Source organism: Tamandua tetradactyla, chromosome 10, assembly GCF_023851605.1.
Source record: "Tamandua tetradactyla isolate mTamTet1 chromosome 10, mTamTet1.pri, whole genome shotgun sequence".
Taxonomy (NCBI): Eukaryota; Metazoa; Chordata; class Mammalia; order Pilosa; family Myrmecophagidae; genus Tamandua; species Tamandua tetradactyla.
In genome coordinates this window covers 84,769,949-84,787,381 of record NC_135336.1, presented here as the reverse complement: position 1 = coordinate 84,787,381, position 17,433 = coordinate 84,769,949, and the positions used below count along the sequence as shown (strand labels likewise).

General features: G+C 37.1%; 1 long non-coding RNA gene across 1 annotated transcript; it reads left to right on the top strand.

Annotated features, from left to right (window-relative positions):
* Positions 1 to 1,210: 1,210 nt before the first annotated feature.
* LOC143648561 (uncharacterized) lies at positions 1,211 to 3,461 on the top strand. Its single transcript, XR_013158630.1, has 3 exons — positions 1,211 to 1,571; positions 2,917 to 3,013; positions 3,382 to 3,461. It is a non-coding gene; the product is annotated as an uncharacterized LOC143648561 (long non-coding RNA).
* The last annotated feature ends 13,972 nt before the right edge of the window (positions 3,462 to 17,433 follow it).

The window sequence follows — 17,433 nt, the reverse complement described above, 5'->3', positions numbered from 1 at the left end:
TGTGAGACCATAGGAAGAGGTGTTTATTTTGCCCAAAATTTAAATTCTCTGTAGCACACTATCTAATTAAACCTGTCTGTCAGTTTATTTACACAAACTAATTACATGGAACCTAGAATAGGGAATGAGACTTATTCTGTACAGGTTAATGTAATACCCTGATAGATTACAGAGTATTTTGGGTAGAGAATTAAAAAAGCATTTGCAAAATCCCTTGAGAGAATGGAGAAAACAATGTGGAATTATTAAACTTCTCCACGTAGGGAATTCCTGATATGCTTGCAAACATTAGGTACTCCCAACTGAATAAGCCAAGCCCTCGATCTTGAGGTTTGTCCTTATGAAACTTGTTTTTTTGTGGTGGCAAGGCTAAGCCTACTTATAATTATGCCTAATTGTCACCCCCAGAGAACCTCTTTTGTTGCTCAATATGACCTCTCTCTAGGTCAAACCCTGCTAATAAACTCACTGATCTCCCCATTATGTGGAACATGACTCCCAGGGATGAGTCTGGCCCTAGTATCATGAAATTGGCAATGCCTTCTAGACCAAATCAGGGAAAAGAAATGAAACAAAATAAAGTTTCAGCAGCTAAGAGATTTCAGATAGAGTCAAGAAGTCATTCTGGAGGTTACTTTTATGCAAGCTTCAGCCAGATATTGCAGATTGACACAATATGCCAAGCCACAACCAATAGTCTTACTGGACACTTTAAAGAATAAAGTTCTCTGGTCTTTATCTAATACTCTATAAAATTTTTACTTATTAAGTCTATTTTTTCAGAAACTTAAAGCCTCCAGATTGTTCCTATGCCAGATAAGCCCTGAAATCCAGAGGTACCAGTGTCTCCAAGAACATCAACCAGTTTCATTCCTCTGCCCCATAATGTCTACACCCTTTCTCAACATGAAGAAATTAGAATGGCCATTGCCCAGATATCCCTGAAGATTAAGAGAATGGTTAATGAGAGGGAGGAGTTACAAATGAGAAGTTAGAACTTGAGTGATTATGATTACTGATTCATTATATAGATATTTCTTTTCTAGTGTTTTAGAATAGGCAGAAGGAAATACCTGGAATTATTTAACTTTGTGCTTATTTGAAACTCTTATGTACCCCAGAAAAGCCATGTTATTTTAATCCATTCTTGTAGGTACTGACCTATTGTTGGGTGGAACCTTTTGATTAGGTTGTTTCCATGGAGATGTGACTCATCCAAGTGAAGATGGGTCATAATCCTTTCCAGAAGCCCTTTATAAGAAAGAGTCAGGAACATTTAGAGAGAGAAAAGGAATGACCAGAGACATTTTGGAGAGAGCTGATAGAGAAAGCAGAGAGATGAAACCAAGTGAAGGACTCAGAGGGACAGAGACACACTGGAGATGCTGAGAAGAGACCCACAGGATACAGAGCTCAGGGAAGTGTCCTCAGACAAGAATGCAAGGACCCACAGATGCTCAGAGAGAAAGCCACTGGAAACAGAGGCTGAGAGCAAGGGACCACAGACATTGTCAGGTGCTTTCCCATGTAACAGGAGAACCCTGAATACCATCAGCCTTTCTCCAGTGAAGGTAGCCTCTTGTTGATGCCTTAATTCAGACATTTTCATGGCCTTAGACCTGTAAATTTGTAACCTAATAAATCCCCTTTGTAGAAGCCAATCCATTTCTGGTATATTGAAACTCCTCCAGAAATCTAGGTGAATGTTTTTTTTAATACCTTTATGGAACCAATAGTGATGGAGCTGGAGAGAAGGGGATAGAATTATGAAACATCTTTGTGCTAGAGTATTTACTGATAGATTGAGCATAAGGATGAAGAAAATAGAGGAATCAAATAGAAATTTATTTTTGAGTAATTGGGTAGATGGGGTACTGTTTACTATGAAGGGAAACTGGGGAGAGTAGGAGAGGGTTAGAAAATAAAAGATACTGTTTGGGCCATATTTAAATTGAAATTTCCTATCAGATAGTCTCATAGAGATGTTGGGTAAGCAGTTGGCCAAAGCTGGTCATTAAGATTTACAAGTCACAGAGATGGTTTTCCAGCCGTCTAATGTGAAGTTGAAGGGAAGAAGGAAGTAAGGACCATTACGATTAAGTGAATGGAATTTCAAAGAAATTAAAAAAAATTCGGGTGTGCTCAGTTCTGGGGTAATAAAGGATAAGAGTTTTGACAGGCGCAGAAGTAGAAGGATAAGGAAGGATGAAGAGAAAAAGCCTTTCAATCAGAAAGAACAGAATGAAGGGACGCAGTCCCTAGTCAGACTAGACCCACTAAATTGGTCTAGCCATCAGCTCTAGAGAAATGAATAAAATGCAGGAAGGTTTATTTCAAGGAGCCAGTATATCTTGTAATTCTCAGTTCCCTGGGCCTGAAATAAAGATTTCCAAAGCACATTAACTCCTTTGGACTTTTAGGATACTGGTTAGTATGCTGAGATAATCACAGACCTTAAAAAGCTTCTACCAAGTGGCTGATTTATCCTCCATCTGTCCTACAAGATGATTCAAGTTCAGCTATTTCTCATTTGAGAGAGAACACTTAGGGTCATCTTGCTTCAAAGACATTGCCAATGCATTTGAAAACCAAATAACCACTGGTGATTCTGATGTCTTCACAGACAAAATGAAAATGTAGAGAACAATCATATACTTTGATTTCTCTTTGCAAAGGAAAGTGATGTTATTTAGTTCTCTCAAAAAAGGATGAGTAGAGGTAATTTTTACCTAAGGAATAAGGGAGAAAACTTTTGTTCCCAATAAACATAAGGGAATATTTCTTCCAGATGTAGGAAATTTAGCGAGAATGTACCATGGGGCACTTCAACCCTAAATCTACCCAAGATAATAATTTCACTTCTGAAAGCTTTCTGACTCCTGTTTACTAAATTTTTCTAAATCCTGCTTCTCTCAGATAGTTCACCGATTGCTTCAGTGCTGAGAATTTGACAAGAACTTGTCATAAGAATTCTGCTTGGCAGCTGCTTTTCTCAGCTTATGAAACAAGAAAGGTCAGTATGAATTTTAAGTTCTTGATGTCTAACATCTTAGCTGGAGGGTGGCAATCCTAGCAAAACTAGAGCTCTTGCAATAAAAATCTTTAGTTTAAAATCTGACAGATTGTCTGATCCCTTCACTTTTTCAGACTAAAACCATTGATGTCAGTCAATATATTGTCATAATGAGATTTAGGGCCAATGAATGCAGCCCCAGTCAATTAGGGAATACACTGATTACTATTTAGGAAAAGTACTCAAAAGCAAAATCATTTCTATAAAGTTGTTTCTCAAATCGATTTTAAAGTGCATATTAAATGAAATATATTATGGCAAAGAATTAAGCATTAAAGCGATGAAAGACTTTGTTTCTTTTGTGACAGCTGTTACCAAAAATGAATTGCTCCATTGATTATCTCCTAAAACCAGTAAAGGTAATAAAGCATGCTTCTGGAAAAAAAAAAAAGATTATTACATGAATTTTATTGTGTTTTATGTCAGAAAGATAAAATACCTTAATATGAGTATATTTTTAAAAACAGCATTATTCATGATTGCCAAAAGGTAGAAGCAACACGTGTCCATCAACAGATGAATATATAAGCAAAATGTGGTATGTGTGTATATACTTATATATATATGAGTGTATACACACACACATACACAATGAAATATTATTCAGCTGTAAAAAGAAGGAAGTTCTGATTCATGCAACAACATGGATGAACCTTGAAGTAAAAAATATTGAGTAAAATATTGAGTAAAAATATTGAGTAAAATAAAAACCATATTTTACTCAATATACCATATTGAGTAAAATAAGCCAGATACAAAAGAGAAAGTTTTTCTATAATCTCACTGAAGTGAAATAATTAAATTAAGCAAAGTGATAGAGCCAGAAACTAGAAAACAAGTTATTAGAGGTCAGGGTTGGAGTAGGGAATGGGGAGTTAAGTCTTCATTGGTAGAGAGTTACTGTTTAGGGTGATGGAAAAGTTTTGGCTATGGATGGTAGTTGTTGTAATATGGCAATTGTAAATGTAATTAATACCACTGAACTGTTTATTTAAATGTGGTTAAAAGGGGAAATTTGAGGTTGTATATATTTTTTAAAATTATAGCTAGGACTGTACAACAGAGTGAACACTAATGTAAACCATTGACTACAGTTAATAATTATAATAATATTTGTTTCATTGATTGTAATAAAGCTTTCACACTAATGAAAAGTGTTAATAATAGGGAATGCAGTGCATTTGTGTCGGAAATCTATATTTTTCTAGATGTTTTTTCTGTAAACCTACAACTTCTCCAATTAGAATATAATAAATGAAAAATATCAACGAGGACTTCCTGGAAGATGGCGGCTTAGTAAGACGCGCGGATCTTAGTTTCTTCTCCAGGACACCTACTAGGGGAGTAGAAACGATACAGAAAGCGCCCAAAGCCACAACAGAGATAAAAAAGACAGCGTACCCCATCCTGGAACGGCTGGCTGGCTGAGAGAAGCAGCTCGGGTGAGATCGCCGAGGCGCGCGGGCCTTACCGGGCGGGGCGGGAAGCGGCCGGAGTTACTCCCTTCCCCCTTCCCGGGCCGGCTGGGAGAATTGGAGAGGCGGTCCCCTGAAACAAAGACGGCTGGCGCCCACACCACGCGCAGCCCCCGGACCAACTGAGAGAATTGGATCGGAAACCCCCAGGCCGCGGAGAACGGTGACGGGTGGGGGAGGCCCCTTCCAAACCCGTGACTCCCGGGGAACGTGCACTCTCTCGGGCGGGCCGCTGCCGCTGGCGCCCTCCCGCCACGCTTGTTGCCCAGGGCCGACTAGGAAATTCGGACGGGCTCTTTCCCTGGCTGCGGCGACCAGCAACCCTCCCTGCGTTCGGACACCCTCCCTGCGTTCGGACCCCGGGCCGGCTCAAGCCGCTTCGGCTAGCGAACCCCCAGGACGGCGAGAGTTTTCCAAAGTTTAAGGTCCCACAGCACCTTTTACTGGTGGGACCCGCAGACAAACGTGTGCCACGAGCGCCACCTACTGGGCAGGATAAGAAAAACAGAACCCAGAGATTTCACAGAAAAATATTACAACCTTGCTGGGTCCAACACCAAGAGAAATCTGAATAAATGCCCAGACGCCAGCAGCAGAAGATAACTGTCCACGCTCAAAAGATTGAGAATATGGCTCAGTCAAAGGAACAAACCAATAGCTCAAATGAGACACAAGAGCTGAGACAACTAATGCTGAATATACGAACAGAAATGGAAAACCTCTTCAAAAATGAAATCGATAAATTGAGGGAGGACATGAAGAGGACATGGGCTGAACATAAAGAAGAAATAGAAAAACTGAAAAAACAAATCGCAGAACTTATGGAAGTGAAGGATAAAGTAGCAAACATAGAAAAAATAATGGATAGCTACAATGATAGATTTAAAGAGACAGAAGATAGAATTAGTGATTTGGAGGATGGAACATCTGAATTCCAAAAAGAAACAGAAACTATAGGGAAAAGAATGGGAAAATTTGAACAGGGTATCAGGGAACTCAAGGACAACATGAACCGCACAAATATACGTGTTGTGGGTGTCCCAGAAGGAGAAGAGAAGGGAAAAGGAGGAGAAAAACTAATGGAAGAAATTATCACTGAAAATTTCCCAACTCTCATGAAAGACCTAAAATTACAGATCCAAGAAGTGCAGCGCACCCCAAAGAGATTAGACCCAAATAGGCGTTCTCCAAGACACTTACTAGTTAGAATGTCAGAGGTCAAAGAGAAAGAGAAGATCTTGAAAGCAGCAAGAGAAAAACAATCCATTACATACAAGGGAAACCCAATAAGACTTTGTGTAGATTTCTCAGCAGAAACCATGGAAGCTAGAAGACAGTGGGATGATATATTTAAAATACTAAAAGAGAAAAACTGCCAACCAAGACTCCTATATCCAGCAAAATTATCCTTCAAAAATGAGGGAGAAATTAAAACATTCTCAGACAAAAAGTCACTGAAAGAATTTGTGACCAAGAGACCAGCTCTGCAAGAAATACTAAAGGGAGCACTAGAGTCAGATACAAAAAGACAGAAGAGAGAGATATGGAAAAGAGTGTAGAAAGAAGGAAAATCAGATATGATATATATAATACAAAAGGCAAAATGTTAGAGGAAAATATTATCCAAACAGTAATAACACTAAATGTCAATGGACTGAATTCCCCAATCAAAAGACATAGATTGGCAGAATGGATTAAAAAACAGGATCCTTCTATATGCTGTCTACAGGAAACACATCTTAGACCCAAAGATAAACATAGGTTGAAAGTGAAAGGTTGGGAAAAGATATTTCATGCAAATAACAACCAGAAAAGAGCAGGAGTGGCTATACTAATATCCAACAAATTAGACTTCAAATGTAAAACAGTTAAAAGAGACAAAGAAGGACACTATATACTAATAAAAGGAACAATTAAACAAGAAGACATAACAATCATAAATATTTACGCACCGAATCAGAATGCCCCAAAATACGTGAGGAATATACTGCAAACACTGAAAAGGGAAATAGACTCATATACCATAATAGTTGGAGACTTCAACTCACCACTCTCATCAAGGGACAGAACATCTAGACAGAGGATCAACAAAGAAATAGAGAATCTGAATATTACTATAAATGAACTAGACTTAATAGACATTTATAGGACATTACATCCCACAACAGCAGGATACACCTTTTTCTCAAGTGCTCATGGATCATTCTCAAAGATAGACCATATGCTGGGTCACAAAGCAAGTCTCAACAAATTTAAAAAGATTGAAATCTTACACAACACTTTCTCGGACCATAAAGGAATGATGTTGGAAATCAATAATAGGCAGAGTGCCAGAAAATTCACAAATACGTGGAGGCTCAACAACACACTCCTAAACAACGACTGGGTCAAAGAAGAAATTGCAAGAGAAATTAGCAAATACCTCGAGGCGAATGAAAATGAAAACACAACATATCAAAACTTATGGGACGCAGCAAAGGCAGTGCTAAGAGGGAAATTTATTGCTCTAAATGCCTATATCAGAAAAGAAGAAAAGGCAAAAATTCAGGAATTAACTATCCATTTGGAAGAACTGGAGAAAGAACAGCAAGCTAACCCCAAAGCAAGCAAAAGGAAAGAAATAACAAAGATTAGAGCACAAATAAATGAAATTGAAAACATGAAAACAATAGAGAAAATCAATAAGGCCAGAAGCTGGTTCTATGAGAAAATCAGTAAGATTGATGGGCCCTTAGCAAGATTGACAAAAAGAAGAAGAGAGAGGATGCAAATAAATAAGATCAGAAATGGAAGAGGAGACATAACTACTGACCTCACAGAAATAAAGGAGGTAATAACAGGATACTATGAACAACTTTACGCTAATAAATACAACAATTTAGAGGAAATGGACGGGTTCCTGGAAAGACATGAACAACCAACTTTGACTCAAGAAGACATAGATGACCTCAACAAACCAATCACAAGTAAAGAAATTGAATTAGTCATTCAAAAGCTTCCTAAAAAGAAAAGTCCAGGACCAGATGGCTTCACATGTGAATTCTACCAAATGTTCCAGAAAGAATTAGTACCAATTCTCTTCAAACTCTTAAAAAAAATCGAAGTGGAGGGAAAACTACCTAATTCATTCTATGAAGCCAACATCACCCTCATACCAAAACCAGGCAAAGATATTACAAAAAAAGAAAACTACAGACCAATCTCTCTAATGAATACAGATGCAAAAATCCTCAATAAAATTCTAGCAAATCGTATCCAACAACACATTAAAAGAATTATACATCATGACCAAGTAGGATTCATCCCAGGTATGCAAGGATGGTTCAACATAAGAAAATCAATTAATGTAATACACCATATCAACAAATCAAAGCAGAAAAATCACATGATCATCTCAATTGATGCAGAGAAGGCATTCGACAAGATTCAACATCCTTTCCTGTTGAAAACACTTCAAAAGATAGGAATACAAGGGAACTTCCTTAAAATGATAGAGGGAATATATGAAAAACCCACAGCTAATATCATCCTCAATGGGGAAAAATTGAAAACTTTCCCCCTAAGATCAGGAACAAGACAAGGATGTCCACTATCACCACTATTATTCAACATTGTGTTGGAGGTTCTAGAGCAATTAGACAAGAAAAAGAAATACAAGGCATCAAAATTGGAAAGGAAGAAGTAAAACTATCACTGTTTGCAGACGATATGATACTATACGTCGAAAACCCGGAAAAATCCACAACAAAACTACTAGAGCTAATAAATGAGTACAGCAAAGTAGCAGGTTACAAGATCAACATTCAAAAATCTGTAGCATTTCTATACACTAGTAATGAACAAGCTGAGGGGGAAATCAAGAAACGAATCCCATTTACAATTGCAACTAAAAGAATAAAATACCTAGGAATAAATTTAACTAAAGAGACAAAAAACCTATATAAAGAAAACTACAAAAAACTGCTAAAAGAAATCACAGAAGACCTAAATAGATGGAAGGGCATACCGTGTTCATGGATTGGAAGACTAAATATAGTTAAGATGTCAATCCTACCTAAATTGATTTACAGATTCAATGCAATACCAATCAAAAGCCCAACAACTTATTTTTCAGAAATAGAAAAACCAATAAGCAAATTTATCTGGAAGGGCAGGGTGCCCCGAATTGCTAAAAACATCTTGAGGAAAAAAAACGAAGCTGGAGGTCTCGCGCTGCCTGACTTTAAGGCATATTATGAAGCCACAGTGGTCAAAACAGCATGGTATTGGCATAAAGATAGATATATCGACCAATGGAATCGAATAGAGTGCTCAGATATAGACCCTCTCATCTATGGACATTTGATCTTTGATAAGGCAGTCAAGCCAACTCACCTGGGACAGAGCAGTCTCTTCAATAAATGGTGCCTAGAGAACTGGATATCCATATGCAAAAGAATGAAAGAAGACCCATCTCTCACACCCTATACAAAAGTTAACTCAAAATGGATCAAAGATCTAAACATTAGGTCTAAGACCATAAAACAGTTAGAGGAAAATGTTGGGAGATATCTTATGGATCTTACAACTGGAGGTGGTTTTATGGACCTTAAACCTAAAGCAAGAGCACTGAAGAAGGAAATAAATAAATGGGAACTCCTCAAAATTAAACACTTTTGTGCATCAAAGAACTTCATCAAGAAAGTAGAAAGACAGCCTTCACAATGGGAGACAATATTTGGAAATGATATATCAGATAAAGGTCTAGTATCCAGAATTTATAAAGAGATTGTTCATCTCAACAACAAAAAGACAGCCAACCCAATTACAAAATGGGAAAAAGACTTGAACAGACACCTCTCAGAAGAGGAAATACAAATGGCCAAGAGGCACATGAAGAGATGCTCAATGTCCCTGGCCATTAGAGAAATGCAAATCAAAACCACAATGAGATATCATCTCACACCCACCAGAATGGCCATTATCAACAAAACAGAAAATGACAAGTGCTGGAGAGGATGCGGAGAAAGAGGCACACTTATCCACTGTTGGTGGGAATGTCAAAGGGTGCAACCACTGTGGAAGGCAGTTTGGCGGTTCCTCAAAAAGCTGAATATAGAATTGCCATACGACCCAGCAATACCATTGCTAGGTATCTACTCAAAGGACTTAAGGGCAAAGACACAAACGGACATTTGTACACCAATGTTTATAGCAGCATTATTTACAATTGCAAAGAGATGGAAACAGCCAAAATCTCCATCAACAGAAGAGTGGCTAAACAAACTGTGGTATATACATACGATGGAATATTATGCAGCTTTAAGACAAGATAAACTTATGAACCATGTAATAACATGGATGGACCTAGAGAATATTATGCTGAGTGAATCCAGCCAAAAACTAAAGGACAAATACTGTATGGTCCCACTGATGTGAACGGACATTCGAGAATAAACTTGAAATATGTCATTGGTAACAGAGTTCAGCAGGAGTTAGAAACAGGGTAAGACAATGGGTAATTGAAGCTGAAGGGATACAGACTGTGCAACAGGACTAGATACAAAAACTCAAAAATGGACAGCACAATAATACCTAATTGTAAAGTAATCATGTTAAAACACTGAATGAAGCTGCATCTGAGCTATAGGTTTTTGTTTTGTTTTGTTTTGTTTTGTTTTGATTTTACTATTATTACTTTTATTTTTTTCTCTATATTAACATTCTATATCTTTTTCGGTTATGTTGCTAGTTCTTCTAAACCAATGCAAATGTACTAAGAAATGATGATCATGCATCTATGTGATGATGTTAAGAATTAATGATTGCATGTGTAGAATGGTATGATCTCTAAATGTTGGGTTAATTTCTTTTTTTCCGTTAATTAAAAAAAAAAAAAGAGAAGGGATAATTGGAGATGAAGGGATACAGACTGTACAACGGGACTGGATATAAAAACTCAGAAATGGACAGCACAATACTACCCAATTGTAATGCAATTATGTTAAAACACTGAATGAAGCTGCATGTGAGGTATAGGTTTTTTGTTTTTGTTTTTTTTGTTTTTTTTTCTTTCTATTATTGTTTTAATTCTTATTCTGTTATCTTTTTATTTCTTTTTCTAAATCGATGCAAATGTACTAAGAAATGATGAATATGCAACTATGTGATGTTATTAAGAATTACTGATTGTACATGTAGATTGGAATGATTTCTAATTGTTTTGTTAATTCTTTTTTTAATTAATAAAAAAAAAACAAGAATATGAATCTAAAAAAAAAAAATATATCAACGAATGGACCCAATTTCTCTATTAAATCCATAAATGTATGAGACCAATAAGATGCTTCTGATATTTGCAATCCATTTATTTTCACCCATTTTACTATGCTGCCAATATGTTGCAGAAAATAAAAGATTCATTGGAATGATATCACAAATCACATACTGGGGAAATAAAAGTTCTCTAGTACAATATACTTTGTTTATAAAATAAATGATAGAGGATGCCAGCCACCATGTCCCTTAAGAAATAACACCCCAAATAAAGCACATCTCATGTCTTGAAGAGGCCTATATTTTACTGATTTTTTTCTCATTTGTGCCTAGCCCTATGCCTCATTTTTTCATTTCTTGGAAGATGATCCTTTTTCATACTATTGCCTATTATCTTCCATCCTTTTTCTCTCCACCAACCCTCTCCAGACTAAGATACATATACCATGGAAAAACAAAAACAAAGACCATTTACATCAAATGGGAATAGACCTACATTAGGAGTTAAGAGAAAAGTTCTAGCTCTAGCTCTGCTCCTTGCATTCTGTACAACTTTTGTCAAATCATTTAACTTATTTCAACATCATTTCCTCCTTTTAAAGAAATGTCAATCAAAATAATGAAATATAAAAAATTGATAGCCAGTTATGTGGTAAGGATTTAAGCATTTGATAATAGATAGTGTGGGAGAGCATTTAGAGAAATATCTCACTTCTTGTTTGTGGGAATATAAATTAATTCATTCTTTAGCTGTGTAGGGTAGGGAGAAGAAGGGCTGGAGAGGGAGATCCGTGTGTGCTGGTTTGAAATGATGTATGTACCCTAGAAAAGCCATGTTTTAATCCTAGTCCCGTTTTGTAAAGGCAGCCATTTCTTCTAATCCCTGTTCAGTATTGAATGTTTGAAACTGTAATTAGATCCTCTCCTCAGAGCTGTGATTTAACCAAGAGTGGTTGCTAAATTGGATTAGCTGGAGGCATGTCTCCACCCATTTCAATGAGTCTTGATTAGTTTCCGGAGTCGTATAAAAGAGGAAACATTTGGATAATGAGAGATTTGGAGAGATCAGAGCAGAACGACATAGCCATGAGAAGCTGAGTCCACCAGCCATGACCTGTGGAGATGAAGAAAGAACATGCCTCCTGGGGAGCTTCATGAAACAGGGGAAGCCAGGAGAAGAAGCTAACAGATGAGGCCATGCTCACCATGTGCCCTTCCAGATGAGAGAGAAACTCTGACTGTGTTCGCCATGTGCCCTTTCACTTGAGAAAGAAATCCTGAACTTCATCGGCCTTCTTGAACCAAGGTATCTTTCCCTGGATGCCTTAGATAGGACATTTCTATAGACTTGCTTTAATTGGGACCTTTTCTCAGCCTTAGAACTGTAAACTACCAACTTATTAAATTCCTGTTTTAAAAAATCATTCTGTTTCTGGTATATTGCATTCCGGCAGCTAGCAAACTAGAACACTATGTATTAATTTTGTATTGATGTGTAACAAATTACTACAGACTTAGCATAAGACAGCACAGATTTATTATTTCCCAGTTTCCATGGGTCAGGATTCTGGCACATTTCAATTAGGTCCTCTACTCAGACTCTCATGTAGCTGAAATCAATGTCTCTAACAACTGTGTCTTTATCTGGAGGCTTACCCAGAGAAGGAGCCACACCCAAGCTCCTTGGGGTTGTAGGCAGTATTTACCTAACTCTAGCTGTAGGACTGAGGTCACCACTGTCTTGTATGTTGTTGGCTTGTGACCACATGACCCTCTGTAGACCCTCTCATTCTTCTGATCTCTCTGACTTCAAGAAAGGCTCAGTTTCTTAAAGCTCGGTTTCTTGATTATGTCCGGTCCACCCAGATTGTAAACCTTCTGATGAATTCAAAATCAACTGAATAGTAACCTAATCACAGGAATAGATATTCCATCATTTTCACACATTCAGCCAACACTCAGAAGAAAGCTATTACAAAGGCATGTGGGTAGGAATGATTTTATGTTCTTGGTCTTGGTCTGCATTCTGGTAATTGTGGATCTATTGTAAATAAAATCTTTTAGATGTTGCGTCACAGTAAAAACTTGAAAATGTGGAATTGTAATCTGAAATCTGTTCTACAGCTGACTGTTGTGATGTGCTTTGAAATTTATTGCTTTTCTGTATATATGTTATTTTTCACAAAAAAGAAAAAATCTATTGTGATGATTTAAAAAAGGAAGAGTCTTGAAAGGCATGAGCAGGTGAAGGCATTTCTGGGGAAATGAGTGATGAACATGTGTCTTTTCTCTTAGCAAAAAGTTGAATAAACAAAAAAGTCATGGCGGGGGAGGGAGAGAGAGTTGGGGGTTGGGAGGGAGAAAAAGATGAAAGAAAGAAAGAAAGAAAGAAGGAAGGAAGGAAGGAAGGACCTTCAGCTAAGGTGCAGCCCCACTGAATCAAATTGGGCTTTAATCTGGATTTCTGGAGTCCTTTATAAGCAGAGTAAAGTCGAATGGAGAGAGAAACCAGAGGAGGCTGTCATGTGACAGAGAAGCCAAGGACTAAGAACCCCTGGAGCCAACCCCAAATTGCCACTGTCTTCAAGGAGAAAACATCACTTCAATGATGCCGCGATTTTAGGCTTCTTTAGTCTCAAACTATGAGCCAATAAATTCTTGTTGTTTGAGCCAACCCACTATATGGTTTTTATTTTTTTTCTTTGTTGTTGTGAGAAAGTTTTTAATTATGAATCGATCTATTTAGTAGATGTAAGGCTATTCACATTTTCTGTTTCTTCTTTTTTTAATTTTCATTGATGCAACAACATACAAGCATATACATTCTTAACATACAAACATTCCATACATGGTGTACAATCGGTGGCTCACAATATCATCACATAGTTGTATATTCATCACCATGATCATTTTTTAAAACATTTGCATCACTCCAGAAAGAGAAATAAAAAGAAACAAAGAAAAAACCCATACATGCCAGACCCCTTATCCCTCCCTCTCATTGACCACTAGTATTTCCATCTATCCAATATATATATTTTTTAATTTTAGCATTTGTTCTCCCTATTGTTTATTTATTTTTAGTCCATATGTTTTGCTCATTTGTTCATTCCATAGATAAAAGGAGCATCAGACACTAGGTTTTCACAATCACACAGTCACATTGCAAAAGCTATATCATTATACAATCATCTCCAAGAAACATGGCTATTGGAACACTGCTCTACAGTTTCAGGCACTTTCCTCTAGCCTAATACACTTTAATCTAAAAAGGGGATATCCATATAATGCATAAGAATAACCTCCAGGATAACCTCTTGACTGTTTGAAATCTCTCAGCCACTGACACTTTATTTTGTCTAATTTCTCTCTTCCCCCTTTTGGTCAAGAAGGTTTTCTGAATCCCTTGATGCTGAGTCCTAGCTCATTTTAGGAATTCTGTCCCACGTTGCCAGGGAGATTTATACCCCTGGGAGTCATGTCCTATGTCAAGAGGGGGAGGGCAATGAGTTTGCTTCTGTGCTGGCTGAGAGAGAGATAGGGCACATCTGAGAAACAAAAGAAGTTCAGAGAGAGATTCTTAGGCCTAATTTTAGGTAGGCTTACTCTATCCTTTGCGGGGATAAGTTTCATAGGAACAAACCCCAAGTTGAGGGAACGGCCTATTGATTTCATTGTCCCCACTGCTTGCAAGAATATCAGGAGTTCTCCAAATGGAGAAATTGAATTTTCCCCCTTTCTTACCATTCCCCCAAGGAGACTTTGCAAATACTTTTTTATTCACTGTTCGAATCATTCCAGGATTTATTGGGGCATCCCTATGGACAAATCTACAAAATTTCATGCCCTATTCAAGGTTCCATGTACTTATGATGTTCAATTAAACTGTCCACATAAGTTACATTAGGATATGCACTAGTTAAAATATAAATTTTGTACCAAATAAACATTTTTTTGCTTTAGTCTCACACATAAAGTTTTAGAATATGAATTACCATTTATTTTCAGCACCCTGCAATATTGACATTTCTTTGTTCCTCCTCATGCAAAACCATTTTTTAATTTGTACGTTTAGTCACTATTATTGTACACTCTAGGCATTCCTAGATTATACCATCTCAGTCTTTATTGTTTATCTTTTTTTCTGGTTTCATTTGTGCCCCCAGCCCTCCTCCCTCTATCATTCTCACATTCTACTTCATTTGGTGTACTAACGTTATTGTATTATAGTTAGGTAGTATTGCGCTATCCATTTCTGAATTTTAACAATCGGTCCTGTTCACAGTCTGTAGTCCTTCAGCTGCAATTACCCAATATCTACCATAATTTTCTATCTCCTGATGCCTCTGTTCCTAACTGAAATTCCACAAGTTCATTCATTAATGTTAGTTCACATCAGTGAGACCATACAGTATTTGGCCTTTTGTTTCTGGCTAATTTCAGTCAGCATAATGTCCTCAAGTTCCATCCATGTTGTTACATACTTCATAAATTTATTCTGTCTTACAGCTGCAAAATATTCCATCATATGTATATACCACAGCTTGTTTAGCCACTCATCTGTTGACAGACATTTGGGCTGTTTCCATCTCTTGGCAATTGTAAATTATGCTGCTATAAACATTGGTGTGCAAATGTCCATTTGTGGCCTTGCCTTCATGTCATCTGAGTAGATACCTAGCAATGGTATTGCCAGATCATATGGCAATTCAATATTTAGCTTCCTGAGGAACCACCAAACTGCCTTCCACAGTGGTTGTACCATTTTACATTCCCACCAACAGTGGGTAAGTGTGCCTTTTTCTCCACATCCTCTCCAACACTTGTCATTTTCTGTTTTATTGATAATGGCCATTCTGGTGGGTGTGAGATGGTACCTCATGTGGTTTTGATTTGCATTTTCCTAATAGCCAGGGAATTTGAGCATCTTTTCATGTGCCTTTTAGCAATTTGTATTTCCTCTTCTGAGAAATGTCTGTTCATGTCTTTTACCCATTTTGTAATTGGATTGTTTGTCTTTTTGTTGTTGAATTGAACAATCTCTTTATATATTCTGGATACTAGGCCCTTATCTGATATTTCGTTCCCGAATATTGACTCCCGTTGTGTAGGCTATATTTTTTGCTTTCTTGGCAAAGTTCTTTGATGCACAAAGTGTTTTATTTTGAGGAGTTCCCACTTATCTATTTCTTTCTTCAATGCTCATGCTTTGGATGTAAGATCTCGGAAACCACCTCCTAATATAAGATTTGTAAGATATTTCCCTATATTTTTTTCTAAAAGTTTTATGGTCTTAGATCTAATGTTTAGATCTTTGATCCATTTTGAGGTAATTTTTGTACAGGGTGTGAGATATATATCCTCTTTCATTCTTTTGCATATGGATATCCAACTCTCCAAACACCATTTATTGAGGAGACTGTTCTGTCACAGGTGAATTGGCTTGACTGCCTTATCAAAGATCAATTGTCCATACATAAGAAGGTATATATCTGAACACTCTATTCAATTCTATTGGTCAGTATATCTATCTTTATGCCAGTACCATGCTGTTTTGACCACTGCAGTTTCATAATACACCTTAAAGTCAGAAAGTGTAAGACCTCTGACTTCATTTTTTTTCCTCAGGATACTTTTAGCTATTCGGGGCAACCTGCCTTTCTGGATAAATTTGGTTATTGATTTTTATATTTCTGAAAGGTAAGTTTTGGGGATTTTAATTGGCATTGCATTGAATCTATAAATCAATTTAGGTAGAATTGACATCTTAACTGTATTTAGTCTTCCAATCCATGAACATGTAATGTCCTTCCATTTGTTTAGGCCTTCTGTGATTTCTTTTAGTAATTTCTTGTAGTTTTCTTTATAGAGATTTTTTGTCTCCTTACTTAAATTTATTCCTAAATATTTTATTCTTTTGGTTGCAATTGTAAATGGAATTTTTTTCTTGATTTCCCCCTCAGATTGCTCATTGCAAGTGTATAGATACACTACAGATTTTTTAGTATTGATCTTATAACCTGCCAGTTTGCTGTACTCATTTATTAGCTCCAGTGGTTTTGCTGTGGATTTTTGGGGGCTTTCGACATATAGTATCATACCATCTGCAAACAGTGAGAGTTTTACTTCTTCCTTTTCAATTTCAATGCCTTGTATTTCTTTTTCTTGTTTAATTTCTCTGGCTAGAACTTACTACACAATGTTGAATAACAGTGGTGATTCTGGACATCCTTGTCTTGTTCCTGATCTTAGGGAGAAAGTTTTCATATATTTTTCTCCATAAGAATGATGCTGGCTGTGGGTTTTTCATATATTCCCTTTATCATGTTGAGGAAGCTCCCTTTTGTATTAGCTAGCATTCTCTAAAGAAACAGAATCAACAGGAAATATCCATAAATATAAAATTTATAAGTATCTCACGTAACCATGGGAACATAGAGTCCAAAATTTGTAGGGCAGCCTGTGAAGCTGACAATTCCAATGGAGGGTCTGGACAAACTCCACAGGAGAGACTCACCAGCTGAAACAGGAACAGAAGAGAAGCTGTCTCCTCATTAAAAGCCTTCCATTGATTAGATTAAATGTCACTCACTGCAGAAGACACTCCCCTTGGCTGATTACAAATGGAAT